The sequence below is a fragment of the Pundamilia nyererei genome, unplaced genomic scaffold (genome assembly GCF_000239375.1).
Source record: "Pundamilia nyererei isolate P.nyererei 1_Seehausen unplaced genomic scaffold, PunNye1.0 scaffold01435, whole genome shotgun sequence".
In the NCBI taxonomy this organism is placed as follows: Eukaryota; Metazoa; Chordata; class Actinopteri; order Cichliformes; family Cichlidae; genus Pundamilia; species Pundamilia nyererei.
The window spans coordinates 5375-11387 of NW_005188836.1; the positions used below are offsets into that span (position 1 = coordinate 5375).

Below are 6013 nucleotides of genomic sequence, written 5' to 3' on the forward strand. Positions count from 1 at the left end.
TTTACTACTTCGGGACCTACATCAAGCCATGAGCTCCTAAGCTTCAGTTTAATCACACTCGGGATTCACAGCAGGAAATTGATCTGAAGCAAACAAGCAAGTCCAACTCTGAATAAAATGAAACTCTTGGTGTAGACTAATCAGAGTCTGGACTTTAATGAAATTGAGAACTTTACACGACTTGAAAACCTTATATTGGACCTTAATGAAAATAATTCTGAAAGTAGAGTGGACAAAATCCCCCCCCAGTGATGTAAATCAGTCACTGCCCAGCACTGGACCTCAGACAAACTTTTACTTACCAGATTTGAGAAGTTCAGATCAGCAGTCTAAAGAAAGGAAAAAATACATCAGATCACTTTTTAATGATTCAGACAGTTGAGCCTCTTCACACACAATCCAATTTACTATGACATAAAATAACTAGTAAAATCCTCAATTTCTTCAAGCCTTTATGAACATTAGTTGCAGAGTCTCACATGGCTATAACGTGTAATAAAAGCATTCATACTACAGAAGTGCAAACAATAGGCACCAATATTTGTTGGCACAAATGGAGGATATACCAAATATTTCCAACACAGAAGCTTTGTGGCTCAAACATTTCCTATCAGAAGTCAGTTGTAATAAAATGTGAAGAACCACAACTTTAATGTCATTTCAGGTTAAAAACATTGAATACAAAGTAAGTGTTTAAAGCAGAAGCAACAGAAAACCTCATCAGTTTTAGTGTATGTTACAGCAACAACAGTGGCGCACAATTTTTTTTCTTTTGAAATTAAAATTTCTTAAAGTATTACAATAAAAAGTCCTTCCATTGTACCTGTTGCTCGGAATATTTATGTGGTTTGCAGTATGTCCCTTTTTGGCAACATTTAGATTTAATTTTAAAACACTGGGTTTAATATACCTCCTCACACTTTAAATTTTCTTACTTTTTATTATCGCTTAAGAGTAAAAGTATCATTTGTAGTCACTCAGGCAAAATACTTCTAGTGTTTTGACTTCATGCTAATTCACAAGTGGAAGATGAGAGACACTAAAAATTGATAGCTGTGTTGCTCTTAACTGTTTAAGTCACCACCTATACTGACTCACACAAAGCACTTTTATAGTTGTGTTCACTACATAATCCACATAAGGATTATGTAGCATAAGGAGAAATGGAACAAGTGTATGCAAACATCTCTGACATTATTTGGACTTGATAAGCCATCAAAAATTAAAATCAGACATAAATAGGCTATTAAACTTCAGGGACAGTCAGAGGTCCTATCTGGGGGCTTTGCTGCTACAGGTTATAAATCCTGACTGTCTTTTGGCCATGTAAATTACTAAGCATTACCATCACTGTCTACTTACCAGAAAAGGCAAAACCAAAGATCTGTTCACTCTGTAGCAAAAGACAAAGAACAAAAATACAGAATGAGACAACTCAAATCAGCATCAGTCAATACTGCATCACTCTCTCTAGTCAAATATATTCAGGAAAATTCTTTGAATACCACAGCTGGAATACAAACAACAGCTCCTCTCCGTTTTCTTTTGTTCTCTACAACCTAATAAAGATCACTCTTTATGAAAGTAATATGCAGTCCATTTGCAATAAACCACACAAGTTTCTTAGTCATGTATTGCTCTACAATTTAGGTTCGATTACATAGCAGAGTAGATATCATAACCAATGATTTGCTACACCTAGAAATGCACACTTTATCAAATGGTGACATCACAATTTAAAAGCAGGCAACAATCACAAATGATCGCTTCTATGTAATGTTTGTAGCCTTTAACATTTGAGGTGGCCTGCATTCAAATTCTATTAACACAATAAAAACAAACAGTCTGAAAACTTAAATTAAAATTCAGTAGAATAAGAACTTAAAAGTACACAGAAATTTACTCAGTATGACTTTTGGTAAAAATTAAAAACTTGGTGCCACATGTTTCCTACAGCAGTTTCTATATGTTTCAATCACATTTGGGGCATGTTTGATACACAGCAATAAGCACTCAATTAAATCTATGACAAACTTATGATAGCTGATATTAGGGCCTAATTATCAAAATGTAGTATAATGATAATTTCTTTGTAGATAATTTAATGATAAAAAACAGAAATGAGTCCTGAATGTAAGCTGTTGCATGTAAGGACTTTGCTGGAGATTCCCACATTTATTTAAAAAACAACAACAACAACAACAACTAACAAACAAACAAACATGACTTTCACATACAGTTCATCTTTTGTAAATGTGGGCAGGATTATTTTCAAAAACACAGCCCTGATTCTTTTTTTTAAAAGTATCTGGCCTCTTATAAATTTGTTAATTTTATGTTTTCATCCCACTTGTATTTTCAAAGTCATCATCACAAATTACAAAAAGCAATTTTCAGACCGGGATTTAATTTCTGGAGAGAAATAAGCTTTTGAAATCCTCAGAGCCTCTTCACACGCAATCCGATTTACTGTGACATAAAATAACTAGTAAAATCCTTAATTTCCTTTAACAACTTAGTCTCATATGGCTATAACGTGTAATAAAAGCATTCATACTACAGAAGTGCAAAGAATAGGAAGGATATACCTGTTGGAAGGAATATTTATGTATTTTGCAATATTTCCCTTTTTGCCAACATTTATATTTAATTTCCAAACACACTGTATTCACTAAATAATTAATAACCTAATTTTAACTTATAGCAGCGGTCTCCAACCTTTTTTGCGCCACGGACCGGTTTGTGCCCGACAATATTTTCACGGGCCGGCCTTTAAGGTGTCGTGGATAAATACAACCAAATAAAACTAGTACCGGTACCGAATAAAAGAAGATTTATTTATAACACACGTGAAAAGACCCAGGAAAACCAAGTTAACTATAAAAACGATAACAAAATAACGCTGAAAACCGATAAAAACCCTGAAAACCAGACATTTCACACCTGAGCCTCAACTCTCGTGGCCCGGTACCAAACGACTCACGGAATTGGTACCGGTCCGTGGCCCGGGGGTTGGGGACCGCTGACTTATAGCATAAATAAAGAACACACTGACTTTAATATACCAAACACTGTCCACTCACAGCTCTGGTTCTCTTAGTTTTTTCTCATTGCTTAAGTGCTTAAAATTTTAAGGGACATTTTATGGGACAATGAGAGGTCCTGTGTGGTGGCTTTGCTGCTACAGATTCTACATCCTGACTATGTGTTTTTGGCCATAAGTAAATGGAAACATCACAAACCACTCACTCAACCTACTGTATGTCTAACACTAAACATTACAATGACTGTTTACTTACCAGCAAAGGCAAAACCAAAGATCTATGTCACTCTGTATAACAAAAGATAAAGAATAAAAAAATATATAACTCAAATAAGCATCAGAGTCAATATTGCATCAATGTCTGTAGTCAGAAAGATTTGGTTAACGTCTTTGTTTTTCACAGCTGTAACACAAAACACCAACTCTCCTCTGTTTTTCTACACCTTATTAAAGATTGCCGTTTTCATTAAAGGTAATATGTGGTTTCATCCATTTGTAATAGGCATCACAAGTTTCATGTGAAGCTCTAATACTGTTGTGCTCTTAGATAACACAATAGATGTTATAAGTAATGATATGCTACACCTAGAACTGCACACTTTATCACATGGTAAAATCACAATTTCAAACCATGCAACATTCCTAAATGAAAGCTTGGATGTAATTTTTGTAGGCTTTAACATTTGTGCTGGCCTGCATTCAAATTCTACATGCATAGTATCATTTTATGTGCTGTTATTTTAAAACAAATATCTATGTACCACATTAATAATATTAATGGCACACTGCAGCACTTTATTTATTTGAAGGTGGGCTATTTTTTATTTAATTAATCTTCCACAAAGTGAGAAATCTAACAAAGTGTTTTTCTTTAAAAGTGGGCCTGCACAAACAAGTGTTTGTTAAACAGTTCTTAAAAAACTAAAAAGCCTACTTCTAATTAAGAAAACTTATTATTCTTGTATTACCTATGCATTTTATCCTCACTCTATCCCTTCCCTTAATTAGCCCGCAACAGACACACACGCGACTCTTTTTCTCCCAGTGGTTGGTCAGAGGCGGTAAAATGGCTCCTTTGATCTTACGGACAGCTGTCTGCACACAGCAGCTAATCGCTGGTTCTAAGATGGAGGCTCTTACATAAAGTTACAAGTTAAAGAATGAGGCTGTTTTAACCGACCGATTTCTGAAGAGGAGAAATAACTGCACTTCCCATAACAGACACAGAAACACTAAAACACAGAATGAAGTTCATGAAACAACTCAATAAAGTGTGAAATGAACCATTTTCATTTCACACTGCGCTAGGAGCGCTAGGTGCGCTAGGTGTTAGCATTGGGTTGTCAGGGCTAGCATCTCAAAAACTCCTTTAAAAATACCAGAATTACAACTGTTCACTTAAAAAAGCGGCCATTGTGTTACTTTAATGTGAGCTATACTTCGACCGGCTTTATAAGTAACTAAGAACAACTCAGTAAATCACTCAAACAGCTTATAGACATTGCAGAGAAGCATCTCTTACCAGCAGCAGATCCGGACAAAGTGGGCGGAGATGTAGGAGTGAGCCAGTGACGTAAGAAAAGAGGCATTCACGAGTAGTGGGAAATTCCCCCATCTAACAAAATTGGAATTGGAAATGTGAAAATGTATGTACAGTTCAATATTATTGTACAAGATTTATTTGCTACCAAAAAAACTAGCAGAAGCTTAATTCTATAAGTTAAATAAATATTTCAAGCAGGACTATTTGACTTTGAAATAAATATAAGGTCTTAATGTTAAAATTTAATGTATTATGATAGATTTGTTCAATTGTGAAAACTTGGCAGAAATTTAAAAAACAAACAAAACCAAGAAGGAACAGCCAGCTGATACAGAAAAACACAAGTCTGGACACATACACATGCACACAGTGAAACAGAAACATAATAACTTCTCAGAAAAACAAGAATTTAGGGGAAATACTATGAGTTTGCATAAACAATAACACATTGCAGAAATACAATGATTTAGTATAAATAGTATAAAAGCAAAAAGACTATGATTGAACAGAAATACTATATTTAGCAAAAATTCTGCAAAATAGCACAAATACTAAGATTTTGCAAAAATACCACTGCTTTAGCATTGCTTCACTGAGTGAATGTGTTAAATGCAGAGAGGAATTTCCCAATGGGACTCAATAAACTATCCATCCATCCATTCACTTCTGCTTATCCTTTTCAGGGTTGCGCGGGAGCGCTGGAGCCTATCCCAGCTGTCATAGGGCGAGAGGCGGGGTACACCCTGGACAGGTCGCCAGTCTGTCACAAGGCCAACACACAGGGACAGACAACCATTCACACTCATATTCACACCTAGTGGCAATTTGGATTATCCAATTAACCTATCCCCACAAGCTGCACGTCTTTGGACGGCTCCCACCGTCCAAAGACATGTGTGGGTTCTCTCCAGGTACTCCGTCCAAAGCCGGAGTACCTGGAGAGAACCCACGCAAACACGAGGAAGCCGGAGTACCTGGAAGGAAACCACGCAAACACGGGGAGAACATGCAAACTCCACATAGAAAGACCCCGCCAGATGGTGGAATTGAACTCAGGACCTTCTTGCTGTGTGGCAACAGTGCTAACCACTGTGCCACCGTGCTGCATCAATAAACTATATATACATTATTTTGTTATTTATATACTGTATTTAGCAGAAATAATATGATTTGGCATAAACACTATGCTTGGCACAAATACTACGAATTTGGCACAAATACTGTGTTTTTAGCGCAAATACTATGATTTAGGAGAAATACTATGATTTAACAGTAATACTATAACATAGAAGAAATACTGTGATTTTGTTAAAATACTATGCTTTGGCACACATGCTATGATTTGGCAGAAATACTACTTTTTAGCAAAAATCAGAATCAGAATCAGAATCAGAATCAGAATGGGGTTTATTGCCAAATGTTGAGCA

The 6013-nt window shown here is 35.8% G+C and overlaps 1 long non-coding RNA gene across 1 annotated transcript; it reads right to left on the reverse strand.

Moving 5' to 3' along the window:
- Positions 1-303: 303 nt before the first annotated feature.
- On the reverse strand, positions 304-3332 carry LOC102206084 (uncharacterized). The gene is made up of 3 exons (XR_312527.1): positions 3300-3332; positions 1363-1393; positions 304-329 (listed from the first exon to the last, which is right to left on the reverse strand). It is a non-coding gene; the product is annotated as an uncharacterized LOC102206084 (long non-coding RNA).
- Positions 3333-6013: the final 2681 nt, after the last annotated feature.